The following is a 12,318-nucleotide window of genomic DNA, read 5'->3' as shown; positions in this document are numbered from 1 at the left end:
TGGCACTTGGCCCTGAAAGGCATAAAACCATCAAACACAAGAGTGGTGGCATCAGGCAACAGTTAAGATCCAGGTTCTAATGAGAGTGGACTGTGAGATCTGGACAGACTTTGGGGTCAGGACAAGGAAGTAGAGAAGTAGGCGTGGTGTGACCAGTGTGATCAGAGACAAAAGAGATTAAAATGGGCACCTCTGCAGGTGTCAAGACAGCTGACTCATGTCAGCCAAAAACCAAACTGGTTAGCAGAAGTGACTGTAGGCACATAATGACCAAAGGCCATACCTAGACCCCCCCAAATATCCCTGGCTATGTAAGCCCCCTCCAAATCTAAATGAAGTCTTAGGGACAAGGATAAAGGTAGAATAAATTGACTAAAGAAACTGTAATCAAGTAACAGAGGTTTTTAACATTAGGCATGTTTTTATTTAAAAAAAAACAGAAATTAAGCTAAGTTATAAAAAAGATATTTAAAGTTACATTTAAATGTAACTTTAGTAGAAAACAAAATGCCATGCCTACTTAAGTTACATTTAAATGTAACTTTAGAGATTTGATTTCGCAAGAGACAGAGGGAGAAGTGAGAACATACCTCGGTTCAAATCTCAGTTCTGCCAACTCAATAGCCCTCTGGATTTGTACCTAACTAGCTTCTCTCTCTTGCATGGTCTACTCATATGTGACGGTCTAAGGAAAGTGAGACCACTCCCACCCACCCTTGGAAGCACATGAAAGTGTGTGTGTGGGGGGGGTGGCGTATTTTATTATCAAAGTGATACAGGGGAGGCTACTAGCATTGGGCACCAGGGTTGCTAAAATGTCCTGCAATGTGTGGTGTCCCACAGAGATTCATCCCACCCAATGTGCCCACCATGCCCGTGCCGAGAAACACTGGAGCTAATATTCCAAGTTCCTTTAAGACCAGATGAAGAATAACTTTCAACTAGCCCTACCTCTCTTACAGGTCACAGTAATCTTTACCTCCTGCCTGGCCAGCCGTGGGCATGAGACTGAATCTGTACCCATCTCAGAACCCTCCCCTGGGCATGTCTCACTCAAATCACACAACTTCCCAGCCTGCAAATAATTTTTGTCATCCATTCTCTCATTTACTCCTTATAACATCTCTGGAACATAGGGAAAAAATCAGATCTGTTTTATTTCTGTTTTATTTTATTTGTGTGTGTTTATTTTGTATTTTGGAGAGGGAGTCTCATTCTGTTGCCCATGGCTCACTGCAGCCTCGACCTCCTGGGCTTAAGCAATCCTCCCACCTCAGCCTCCAGAGTAGCTGGGACCACAGGCATGCACCACCATGCCCAGCTAATTTTTTCTTTTCTTTCTTTCTTTTTTTTTTTTTCTGGAGAGACAAGGTCTCACTGTGCTTCCCAGGCTGGTCTCTAATTCCTGGGCTCAAGCGATCCTCCTGCCTTGGTCTCCCAAAGTACTGAGATCACAGGCAGGAGCCAGCTACCACATCCATCCCAAACCTTTTTTAAATGAGGGAAAGTGAAGCCAAGAGCTAGCATCTGATAGGCAGCTCTGGGACTGAAGCTGAGATTATTTCATGCTGAATGCAAGCCTCTTTTGGTGTCCTGTGCTGAGGACCAGGACCCAGTCATAAATTTCTCTCATATCTTTGCCTAGGTCTATTATGGGAGCTCAGGAAGTACCTGGAGCATAAAGGGCCCTTTCCCCAAAAAGAAAAAGGAGTCTTTCTTTTTCTATCTCAGAGCTGCCTTGGATCCAGAGAATATAAAGGAATCAGCTTGGCTCCTTTGGACCTCTTACACTCCCACAGGCCTCCCTGGTCTCCTTACCAGGAAGAAAGAGAGAGATGGTTTCATCTTCGTATGAAACCAGTGTCTTCCCTCCGCACCTCACCCCATGTGAGAGGAGGGCTTTGCTACTCACCCTCTCAAGTCCAAAGCCCTCTTGGCCTTCTCCATCACCTCATCTCTCCATCCCCAATAAGGGGTCCAGTCCTGGTGATTCTTTCTCATAAACATTTCTCAAATTTCTTAGCCTTCATCCCTGCCCCCATTTCTGTCTCCAGTTTGCCTGTCTTAATTCAGGCCATTGCCATCTCTCTGAGGATCAACATGGTCTTAAGGAAGAGGTATAGGCACCAATGGGCTCACAGCTCCTTAACTCCCAAGAGACAGTCAAGGACCCTGACAGTGATGAAAGGGGGCCAGATTGTAAGGTGCATGAGAAGGAGGAATATCTGGGTTTCCAGAGCCCAGCATAAGGCAGGGACCAGAGGAAAGTCATTTTTGTGTTGGGTAGACAAACAGGAGGCTGGAAATGGTTGCATGAGAAGGCCCCATAATGAAAATTAAAACCCAGAAAACAAACCAACAACAACCAAAACCAAATGCTATATTTTACAAGTTTATACAAGCCAGAGGTATAGGATAATAAATATCAAGTTAGTAAAGACCTTGAAGATCAACCAGTCCAGCCTCTCATTTATTGAGAACAAAGGATGGGGATGGGAAACTGAGGCCCAGAGAGGCGATATGACTTGTTTAAGGCCCCAGCATATCCCAGACTGTGGAATCTGCCAGGACTCTGACTCCTCAGTCACTGCTACATTTCCCAGAATGCCTTTTCCCCATTTCTTCTTCTAGTTTATCACTCCAATCAGCCATCATCTCCTCCAGGAAGCCCTCCCTGAACCTCCAAGCTGGGTAAGATGCTCAACCACTTTCCTCCAACAGACCTGTGAACTTACTCTGGCTTAGAATACATTGACCTGACTCTGTTGTAATTGCTGGGCTTTTCATTTGTCTTCTCCATTAGACTACAGTTTCCAAATCTCAGCACAATTGACATCTTGGGAAGACTCACTCCTGGCTTGGGTGGGTGATAGGGGACTGTCCTGTGCATTTCAGGAGCTTAGCACATCCTTGCCCACTGCCTCCTGCAAGTTGTGACAACCAAAAATGTCTCCAGCTATTGTTAAATATCCCCAAATAGGGGTGGGGAGCAAAATTGCCCCCAGTTAAGAACTGCTGATCTAGATTGTTAGGTCTATGCGGGCAGAAACAGTGTCTTCACGTTCTTTACACTCCCATTATGCAGCACAGGTCCTGGAACATAGTAAACATGCAATCAGTTTAATCTACACACACACGCACACACACACGCACACATATATGCTATTTCCACATTGTAGTGTCTGAAATATATAGAATATATACATATATTTCAAAGCATATAAGAGTTTTGTCCATCTAGGATACCTTCAGCATTTCTGTGTGTTTATATTGCATTGTTAACACAAAAGTAAGGTGTTAAACAAAACTTAAAAACTCTTTGTTTCTGGATTGGTAAATGAGTGAGAATGTGTGTGTGTGTGTGCGTGCACACACACACACACATCTCTTCTGACTGACAAACGGTTCCTTTTCAAATAATATTCACATGGAGAAGAAAATGTATTTTCAATGAAACAAAACCTTTTTTCCATTTGATAAAAGGGACATTATCGCAGTCATTAAAGCATCATTATATGTTGAGCTCCTAACGCACTGGTCTTTACTTGGGAGCACATGGCAATCACAAAAAAGAATTTTTATTGCCAGTTGAACAGATCGGGAAGTAAGATATTATGAAATGTGCTATTAGGCAGCAGATAAGTAATTAGGTGACAAGCAAAATACATTATTCGGCATTTCAAAATATTTCCACTTCATCACCAGTTCATTAAAATCCCGCCTCCTCTCTTGTGGCCCACTAGGAATTTACATCAAGATTATTTACCAAAAAAAAAAAAAAAAAAAAAAAAAAAATTCATCATGACAAGTGAATTGTAATTAAGTCATATCATTGTTCTTTGTACTCTCTCATGGGCCTACACGGATAAGCGAAAACAGACTGATATTGCTGCTGGAAACCTCAGTGATGGCTCTTCTTGCCAGCATGAAGGTGATGGTGAAATGGTGTTTTCATTGTTATTTCACACACAAAAAAAGAAACTGAGGAGCCCTAGATGGTGACACAGAGAGGAAACAGTCAAGACCAAAGTCAAGATGGTTGCGTATATTTAAAGAGGCTTCATGCACACGTTGATTACATGCTATGACTAACGACTCAGTTACTAATTCCCTTGAGGATGAACAACCAGCCAGTAACCTGGCTTTATTTAGTATCTATTCCTAAAGCCACCTGTTTAATTAAGGACTTCTTGTGCACTTTGGACTACAAAGATGTGCAGGTGTTATAACTAGGAAGCCTTCCAATCCCCTAGGCATCTTAAGCATCTCTGCAGAACCAAGCATAAAGTTAGTACCCATTTAATACTCACTCATTGACTGATTTGATAACCAACTGATTTAATAAGCACGATAAGCAAAGCAGAGTCCCCAGTTGAAAAAGAGAACATCCCTGAATCCTAAAGTTAAAAGAAGCAAGACATATTCAGTTAGCTCATTTTATAAAGGCAGAAGAGGAGAAGGAAGGAGGGAGACGGGGGAAAGGAAGGGAAGGAGAGAAAGCGGGAAGGAAGGAAGAAAACTGCCTCATATACATCCAGCATACCAAACACTAGGATGAGCATTTTCATTTGGGTTATTTCACAGAGTAGCTACTGTAAAACCAGAAGTAAGTCCTGTTATTAGTATCATTTAACAAATGAGAGAAGAATCCGAGAGATAAAGCAATTCACTCAGCATCACACAATGTTGCAATTTTATCATATGCATACGAATGTCAGCACATGTATGCACACATGATCATGTCGCCTACGTTACTCCAGTGGTTACCATTCTCTCAGGATAAAGATGACAGTCCTTACCTGGCCCACACAGCCCCCACCCACCCCTCCAGCCTCGTGCCATGTCACTCCCCACTCTCTTGCTCTTGCTAAACTTTTAGCCACCTGGTCTCCTTTCATTTCCCCAAATGCTGTTTGTTCTTTCTCTCCCAGGGCGGAACCCTGGCAAATACTATTTCCTGTGCTGGAAGCACCCCCATTCATCTGCTCACCCCTGCCTTCCTTCATGTCAGCTTCAGGGAAGGCGTTCCTTGACTCCTGCCCGCGCCCCCGCCTCCTGCCATTCACTCTCCCAGCACTGCACAAGTTCCTCCTCCATGAAATCTACTCCATTTGCAACTTCATGCCAGTCTCTGTGATTTGTTGATCAATGGGTAGCCCCTCCATGAACTAGAAGCCTGATGTGGTTTGGGGAGATTTGCTCCCCTGCCCCAAATCTCATGCTGAAATGTGATCCCCAGTGTTGCGGGTGGGGCCTGGTGGGAGATGTTTGGGTCATGGGGTGGATCCCTCACAAGTGGCGTGGTACCCTCTCTACTGCCTTAATGAGTTCACAAGAGATCCGGTTGTTAAAAAGAGTCTGGGATCTCTGCTGTCTCTCTCTTGTTTGCTCTCTTGCCATGTGACACGCCTGCTCCCCCTTCAATTTCGGCCATGATTGGAAGCTTCCTGAGGCCCTCACCAGAAGCAGATGCCAGCACCATGCTTCTTGTACAGCCTGCAGAATGGTGAATCAAATAAACCTCTTTTCTTTTTCTTTTTTATTTTTTCCTTCAACTTTTATTTTATGCCTGGTGCAGTGGCTGACACCTATCATCCCAGCACTTTGGGAGGCCGAGACGGGCGGATCACCTGAGGTCAGGAGTTCGAGACCAGCCTGCCCAACATGGTGAAACCCCATCTCTACTAAAAATACAAAAACTAGCTGGGCATGGTGGCACACGTCTGTAATCCCAGCTACTCAGGAGGCTGAGGCAGGAAAATGGCTTGAACTCGGGAAGTGGAGGTTGCAGTGAGCCGAGATGGCACCATTGCACTCTAGCCTGGCCAATAGAGCAAGACTCAATCTCAAAAAAAAACAAAAATGTATTTGAAATTCAGGGGTACATGTGCAGGATGTGCAGGTTGGTTACATAGGTAAACGTGTGCCATGGTAGTTTGCTGCACAGATCAACCACCACCTAGGTATTAAGCCCAGTGTCCATTAGCTATTCTTCCTGATGCTCTCCACACCACCCCCAACAGGCCCCAGTGTGTGTTGTTCCCCTCCATGCATCCATGTGTTCTCATCACAAATCTCTTTTCTTTATAAATTACCCAGCCTTGAGTATTCATTTACAGCAACACAAAATGGACTAACACAAAGCCCCTGAGTTCAGGGACCTTGTCTACTTCATTCACCACTGTATCTCCTGCACTCACACAACATACGGCATGCAGAGTGGCTCAGCAGATATTTATCACAGGGATGAATAAATGAACAAATAAACATATATTTTACTTTTTTTTTTTTTGAGATGGAGTCTCACTCTGCTGCCCAGGCTGGAGTGCAACGGCACGATCTCAGCTCACTGCAACCTCCACCTCCCAGGTTCAAGCGATTCTCCTGCCTCAGCCTCTTGAGTAGCTGGGATTACAGGTGTGCACCACCACGCCTAGCTAATTTTTGTATTTGTAGTAGAGACGGGGTTTCGCCATGTTGGCCAGGCTGGCCTCAAACTCTTGGTCTCAGGTGATCCACTTGCCTCGGCCTCCCAAAGTGCTGGGATTACAGGGATGAGCCACTGCGCCCGGCCTAAACATGTATTTTAAATACCTATTTTAAGTACGCATGTAAGGATTCATAACCAGATTGCCACGCCAGCCAGAGACCCAGTGCAACCCAATAAAGCCCCAAGAGAAGAGAGTGATCCGAAGCTGGGACACAGAGCATACATTTCCACCCAGAACAATCATCTGTCATCATTAGCTTTAGGGAAGGCTAGAGACTATACTACAAAGACGGCATTGCTCTCTGACTTCTGGTCTAGGCTGTTCATAATTGTTTTAGAAATCCAAGGCCAGGAAACTGACAAATGTTTTGTTTTCCTCCTCTTAAAAATGATAAATCAGTTGCCTAGTGTTTTTCATAAATTCTTTAGCCAGAGTTGTGGTTTTCCAACCACAATTCACATTAAGGATTCTTTATGAAAATGGCTATAAGAGAGGAATTTAATGGGATTATGATTTTTTTTAAAGCTCTATCTCTCTAATTAACACCCCAGAGGGGGATTTTTTTCTAACATAATGGCCTTTCAGTGTTAAAAGGGCTTAATATTATGGTAAAATATGTTAACTTTCCTGGCATTCTGACCCAGCTGATAACATGAAAAGGGAACGCATCTGTCTTCCTGAAGCTTCTGCCACCGCAAATGGTGTTGTTTTCAGTATTTTCATAATGAACTAATCAACTGCTTATTCACTAATTGCATCTACATTAAAAACTTATTACCCTGGAAAAGGGTTGCACTGCAATTGACCTTCCAATGGAGCTGGGAGGGGTGAAGATCCCATGACAACTGTAAGACAAAGGAAATGGCCAAACCCAGGGGCAGGTTTTATTCTTCTCTCTGAAACACATGTGTGGTCTTCCGTAGGGGTCACTGTATACAGAGACTTGGAAATCCAAAAGCGAAAGCTGCTCCCACTTTGCTAAGGTCCATGCCTCAATAGGTTTCACTATAATTATCAAGATGATAAAAACAACGATCATGGTGACAATCCCTCACTGAGCAAAGTGTTCCTGCCAGGCACGATGCATGCATCATCTGTCTCCAGTTCTCATGCCAGCTCTGTGAGGCAGGTATTGATGCCTACTCTTAGTGGTAAACAAATAAGAGCTGAGACAGGTGAAGTGACTTGCCCAAGGCCAAACAGTTACCCAATGGTGGAAGTGGAACGTGAATCATGCACTTCCGATGTCACTGTCCACATCCTGGGCTCCCAGCATGCTAGAGAATGCAGAATACGAGAAACTAGGTGCTGATGAGATACAGAGCAAATCCCAGCTCACTAGCTGCTCCTAAGCTCTCACTGCTTTCTGGTCAGCTTTCTCTAGGCAGTAGTTCACAATCTCCTGAAGAGGCTCCCTTCTCCCTTTCATGGTGTAGTAGAGAGACAAGGCTTTGCAGTTTGCCACGGCTGGGGCACCTAGGAAGACTACATTTCCCAGCTTCCCTTGCTGGTAGACGAGGACCATGTGATTATATGTTGGCCAATGGAGTAAGGGTAGAAGTGATGTAAGCCGCTTCCAGGCGACTGATGTGGTAATGTTGGAGGCCATAGGTTTGGATGGCATTGCTATGAGATGGAGATGGCTGCCCATGTGTGGCAGAGTTTGTATAGGTAAGAAAGTTTTACTGACTTAAGCTACTGGACTTACAGGTTTATTCATCACTACTATGTAGCCTGGTCTTGCCTAACTGAGCTAAATCTTAATCACTGGCCCTGGGGTGATTAGAACAGGTGGGTAATCAACCCTGAGTGAGCCCATAACGGAGGTGGTTGGGATGTGGGCTTTGGATTGGTTCGTTTGCATAAGACAGTCACGCTTGAAGTTCAGTCCTTTACTATCTCCAGGAAATGGCTAATCCTGAGAGGGGCAGTCCCTCTAGGGTCAGCAAGGTACCAAGACATCAAAGCATCAAGTACAGAAGCTGGAAAATGTGGTTGTTACAGACAAGTGAGTTGAGACCTGAATAATGAGAAGCCATCAGCCATGGAAAGAGTAATAAGACATGCTTGAAACACACAGAACAACATAGGAAATCCAAGAATTGAGACAGAAGGACTGTATTAGTCTGTTCTTGTACTATGTTCTGCTATAAAGAAATACCTGAGACTGAGTGATTTATAAAGAAAAGATTTTGTATTGGTTCACAGTTCTGTAGGCTGTACAGGAAGCATGCCTGGGGAGGCCTTGGGAAAATTACAATCATGGCAGAAGGTGAAAGGGAAGTATGTATGTTTTACCTGGCCAGAGCAGGAGGAAGAGAGAGAGGGGGAAAGTAATACACACTTTTAAACAACCAGATCTCATGAGAACACTATCAGGAGAACAGTACTGGGAGGGGTGGTGCTAAACCACTAGACATGGCCCCCATGATCCAAACACCTCCCACCAGGCCCCACCTCCAATACTGGGGATTATAATTGAGCATGAGATTTGGGTGGGCACACACACCCAAACCACATCAAGGAGTCTCCAGAAACGTAAGGAGAAGGCACAAGCCAAGGGAGTGTTCTAAGAAGAAGAAAGGAGCAGGCAACTGTGCCAAATGTGGCCAAGAAGTGGAGTAAAGTGGCCGGGCGCAGTGGCTCACACCTGTAATTCCAGCACTTTGGGAGACCACGGTGGGTGAATCACCTGAGGTCAGGAGTTCGAGACCAATGTGAACAACATGGAGAAACCCTGTCTCTACTAAAAATATAAAATTAGCCTGGCGTGGTGGTGCATGCCTGTAATCCCAGCTACTCAGGAGGGTGAAGCAGGAAAATCACTTGAACCCAGGAGGCGGAGGTTGGGGTGAGCTGAGATCGCCCCATTGCACTCCAGCCTGGGAAACAAGAGCGAAACTCTGTCTCAAAAAAAAAAAAAAAAAAAAAAAAAAAAAAAAAAAAAAAGAGAGAGAGAGAGAGAAGAAGTGGAGTAAAGTAAGAATTTTTAAAAAAATTATCCTAAAGGGAAAAAAAAATCTTACATAAAATTTAAATTCTAAGTTCCGGGGTACATGTGCAGGATGTGCAGGTTTGTGACATAGGTAAATGTGTGCTATGGTGCTTTGTTGCACCTATCAACCCATTACGTAGGTATTAAGCCCAGCATGCATTAGCTAAGGAAAAAAGAATCTTGATACAGTATTCTGCCTACTGCCTCCTCTTCTTCCGTGCTTCCACCACCATGGTCTGGCTTCTTTGTCCACAACCACCTTGTGAAGATCACCAGTACCTTCCCACTATCACATTCCATGACTTTTCCTTTGCCTTCACTTTTGACAGCTTCTCTGCAACATTTGGAGGAGGAATTAGGGACACACAGTAGTCAAAACAGACAAGAATGCCTGCCGTCATGGTGATGACATTCAAGTGGGGGAGAATGATAACACAGTAGATAAATGTATAGTGTCAGGTAAGACTGAGGCTATGGAGAAAAGTAAAACAGGAAAAGGGAGAGAGGGTGCAGAGGGAAAGGGGAGATGCGTTTTATTAGAAGAAGTGGCTAGGAAAGGTCTCTTCAATTTTGCCTTGCTGGCCATGCTAAGAAGCACACGCTTCATCCTAAAGCAAAGAGGATGTTCTAAGACAGTTAAGTGGTGAGTAACATGACTGATCTGTTTTATCAAGAGGGCTGAGATGCGAAGACAGGCAAAAAAGCAAGAGAAAGGATGTTCCAGGCAGAAGGAACGATGGAAGACAAAGCCCAGAAACAGGAAAGGATAACATATCATTGTAGAAACTCTTAGAAGTCTGACGTTGCTAGAATTGAGAGAGAGACACTTGGAGAAAAGCCACAATCTTGGGCTTCATTTATCAGGACCTTGATTTTCTCATCTATGAAATGGGAGTTAATAAAACAGACATTGATGAGATCAAAGAGAGCATCTATCAAATGCCAAGAATAATCTCCTGCAAAGGGTAGGCATTAACAAATAATAACTATTATTATGAGAATGGCTTCCCATGGAGAATTCAGTAGCTGGGGAATTACAGGCTCCAGACTCGGGCTGATAATACCTGTCATTTTCTTAAAGGTTGTACTGAGCCCACCATGTGAAGTCTATACTGCTTCTTAGGCTCAATTTAAAGGCTTCCCACTGTTTTTATAAAGATCTGTTGACATGATTTATTGGGAACAGTGTCCATTAACATTTTTAAGTGCTCGATAAACCCCCAACCACCCTAGTAAATTAATCTTAATAAATACACAGCAGAAAGGACTTTACTCACTGATCAGCATGTGATACTGTGTCTACCCCGCTGACTGTTGTGGGAATGGTTGGAGCGTGTGGAACTGTGAGCTGCCTGAAGACAGAGAGGAAACGCATTACTAAGTGCCTTCACTCATGGTCTGAGGAATCTGCATACAGCTCAGCCTCAGTTTCTCCATCTATCAGAGAACATGTAACAGGAAGTTTCCTAAGTGTCAGTCACTTCCATGGCTATTGCCAAATTCAAACACTACCTATACTACTATTTATTAAATAACGCTTCTTAAAATAAATTCAGGTCTAAGATCACTACCTTTACTTTATTTGAAGCAAATTCAAACTTCTAATGATAGCAACTACAATATATAAGATAAAAGAACTATACTGGATTGGATTAAAAGCAGATGACACAATGGAGGAGAACATATTAGTAAACTGGAAAACATGGTTATAAATCAATTAAAATTAAACACTTAGATTAAAAAAGAGAGCAAAATATGAAAAGAGCAGGACAGAACTGTGGAATACATCAGGTGACTTAATATATGTAGATTCAGGATTCCTAGGGGAGAGAAGAAAGGAGGAGGCATAAAAAAAATTTGAACAACTTCTCAAAATATTTGAACAAATTCTCAAAATATTATGAAAACTCTGACAAATCCAAGAAGGCTAACAAATCACAAGCACAAGAAACATGGAGAAAACTACACTGAGGCATACCTTAACTAAATTGCTGAAAACCAACCAGAAATCATAAAAGCAATCAGAGACAAAAAGGATGCATCACATATGGAAGAAACAGAGATGAGAATAGGAGTAGATTTCTTATCACAAATAATACAACCTAGAAAAATCCACAGATGAACCATATTCTAGGCCATAGAATAAAATCTCAATCATTTTAAAAGGGTTCATGTCACCCAAACTATATTGTGAGACCTTGTGGAATTAAATTAGAAACCAATAACAGAAAATGCCCAAACATTTGGTAGCCAAAATTCACTTCTAAATAACCTCTGAATAAAATTTAAAAATTAAGAGGGAAATAAAAATGTATTTTGAACTGAATAGAATGAAAAATGTAACATATCAAAATGTGTGAGATGCAGTTATAGCAGTACCTAGAGGCTAATTTATAGCATAAATGCTCACATTAGGAAGTCTCAAAGGAATGACCTCAGCTTCTGGCCTAAAAACATTTAAGAAAGAAATAATATTAATTTTACAAAACTTTTTCCAAAACATTGACAAGGATGGAATGTTTTGCAACTCATTCCATAAAGCCAGCATTACCCTGATACAAAGAAAAACATTACGAGGAAAAGAAAACTACAGAACAATATCCATAAAAAACATAGATTAAAAATTTCTCAGTAAATTATAGCAAACTAAATTTAGCAACATATAAAAATAATACATCATGACTAAGTGGTGATAATCTAATTAATCCAAAGTTGGTTTACCACTTGAATTTCAATCCATGTAATTCATAATATTAACAGTCCAAAAAAGAACAGCCATAAGATCATTTCAACGGATGCGTAAAAATCATTTGATAAAATGCAACGTGTGTC

General features: G+C 42.6%; 1 protein-coding gene and 1 long non-coding RNA gene across 4 annotated transcripts in view; both read right to left on the bottom strand.

The window, feature by feature from the left end:
• LOC105467743 (shisa family member 9) overlaps positions 1 to 12,318 on the bottom strand; it is a 344,353-nt gene that overhangs the window by 65,203 nt on the left and 266,832 nt on the right. The window lies entirely within an intron of this gene.
• LOC139359833 (uncharacterized) overlaps positions 1,471 to 12,318 on the bottom strand; it is a 170,521-nt gene continuing 159,673 nt past the window's right edge. Inside the window, exons 3-4 of one of the 2 annotated variants that reach the window (XR_011616315.1) lie at positions 4,311 to 4,397; positions 1,471 to 3,093 (exon numbers count right to left, since the gene is read on the bottom strand). This is a non-coding gene — a long non-coding RNA (uncharacterized lncRNA). The remainder of the gene's footprint in view (positions 3,094 to 4,310; positions 4,398 to 12,318) is intronic. The other variant, XR_011616320.1, reaches the window with a different exon arrangement.

The sequence above is a fragment of the Macaca nemestrina genome, chromosome 18 (genome assembly GCF_043159975.1).
Source record: "Macaca nemestrina isolate mMacNem1 chromosome 18, mMacNem.hap1, whole genome shotgun sequence".
Taxonomy (NCBI): domain Eukaryota; kingdom Metazoa; phylum Chordata; class Mammalia; order Primates; family Cercopithecidae; genus Macaca; species Macaca nemestrina.
The sequence above is the reverse complement of the archived record's forward strand: the minus strand, read 5'-3'. Positions and strand labels throughout refer to the sequence as shown.